The 1,695-nt window shown below is 47.4% G+C and overlaps 1 protein-coding gene across 1 annotated transcript in view; it reads left to right on the top strand.

Moving 5' to 3' along the window:
* Positions 1–1,695, top strand: part of dub (duboraya) — an 8,992-nt gene that overhangs the window by 399 nt on the left and 6,898 nt on the right. The window lies entirely within an intron of this gene.

The following is a 1,695-nucleotide window of genomic DNA, read 5'->3' as shown; positions in this document are numbered from 1 at the left end:
TGTGTGTGTGTGTGTGTGTGTGTGTGTGTGTGTGTGTGTGTGTGTGTGTGTGTTCTGCTGCATCACAGTGGAGTTCAGATCAAAGTCGAGCGCACTGCAGAGTGAACATTTTGAAAGGAACTGCTGCAATTTCGCCATGACTCTGAGCAGGCGGCCAGTGTGGCGTCCACATATTTCTGCTCATTCTGGCTTTACTGACGCAGTGACAACCCTGCAGGTTCGGTGAGGTGGCGTGCACTGAGCGTGTGCAAACTGCAGCTCGTACGATTCCACGAAGGCCCAGAACTTATCTCTGCTTTAAAAATAGTTATCAGTTAACAACGAACCGTAGCCTGCTCTGTCCTCACAGGATGTGGAGAGTCATGTAGGCCTTCCTGACATCAGGGCTGGATTACTGACTCTGTGCTCAGAGCACCTTCACCTGCACATGGTCCCAGTGCAGCTACATGTTGTGTATGAAAGCATTTTAGCCGCCATCATGTTGTTGTTGTTCTGGGCAGGGAGTGGCCATATTCAGATGAGAGGGTGGCGAGGAGCTCAGGCTTGTTGTACGCTCTGTTAGTACAGTGACCTCCCAGCAGCCATGTTATTGGTCCCATGATATCATTAAAAACGCCCAACAGCCCAAATAGAGGTCTGATTCAGAGAGTCCAGTTAGCTGAGGTGAAGCTAGCAGACAGCTAGCAGCTACAGCCGCCTGTGTCTCCATCCACCTGTCAGTCAAAGAGGCCACGCCCCTGACAAAGCAATCTTTAAGTCTTACTGATATTTAAATATGATATTATGAAAGGGAGAAATAGAAAGGCTTTAAATGCTGTCGAGCTGAGGATTACTGGAGTCCCGCTGGATGTTTGGGGAACTGCAGTTTTTGGTACTTCTACGTCTGAGAGCTCTCGAGGTGGAGCTGGATGTTGGCTGGTGGTGCAAAGCATTTGTTTGTAACCACTGACACTAAAGATGCCAGTGCACGCTGCAGTTCACATCCTATGTGCTGCCTCCACCCCGGCTGGATTACAGAGTCCTTCGCTGAGCAAGAACTAATCCTCCAAACTGTACACGTGGTTCTTCTATTGTGATCAAAAGAATCAATAACATAAGTGATCAGGCGAGAATACAACGGTCAAATCACGTTTTGTTTGTATGGAAACATGTAAAACACTCGTTGAGCCACAAAGTCAGTGACATACGCTGCAGCTCCTCTAACGCCCGCTTCAAAAAGTGACTTAATCCTCCGATAACTTAGGACTCCACCTTCTTTTCCAAATATGGTCACTTCCTTATGCTAAAGAATAAAACATGGGAGCCACCAAGAAACTACCGTTGAGGACACCTGTGGTGACGTCACAGTGAGTGGACGATGAAAACGATGAAGAGTCCTCAGAGTTTTGGCAGAAGATGTAAAACCTTCATCTTCAAGGACGTCTGGGACTCTGCATGAAGTCAGAAGACCATCGAAGCCCTGAAGGTTCAATAACTGCCAATGGGCCCCATAGCTGTACACAGACACACTCAGACACACACACACACACACACACACAGACACACACGCACACACACACACACACACAGACAAAAACATAAACACACATACACAGACACAGACAAAAACACAAACACACACACACAGACACACAGACACACAGACAAAAACACAAACACACACACACAGACACACAGACACACACACAGACAAAA

This window comes from Pundamilia nyererei, unplaced genomic scaffold, assembly GCF_000239375.1.
Source record: "Pundamilia nyererei isolate P.nyererei 1_Seehausen unplaced genomic scaffold, PunNye1.0 scaffold00266, whole genome shotgun sequence".
Classification (NCBI taxonomy): domain Eukaryota; kingdom Metazoa; phylum Chordata; class Actinopteri; order Cichliformes; family Cichlidae; genus Pundamilia; species Pundamilia nyererei.
This window is presented reverse-complemented; position numbering and strand designations above follow the sequence as displayed.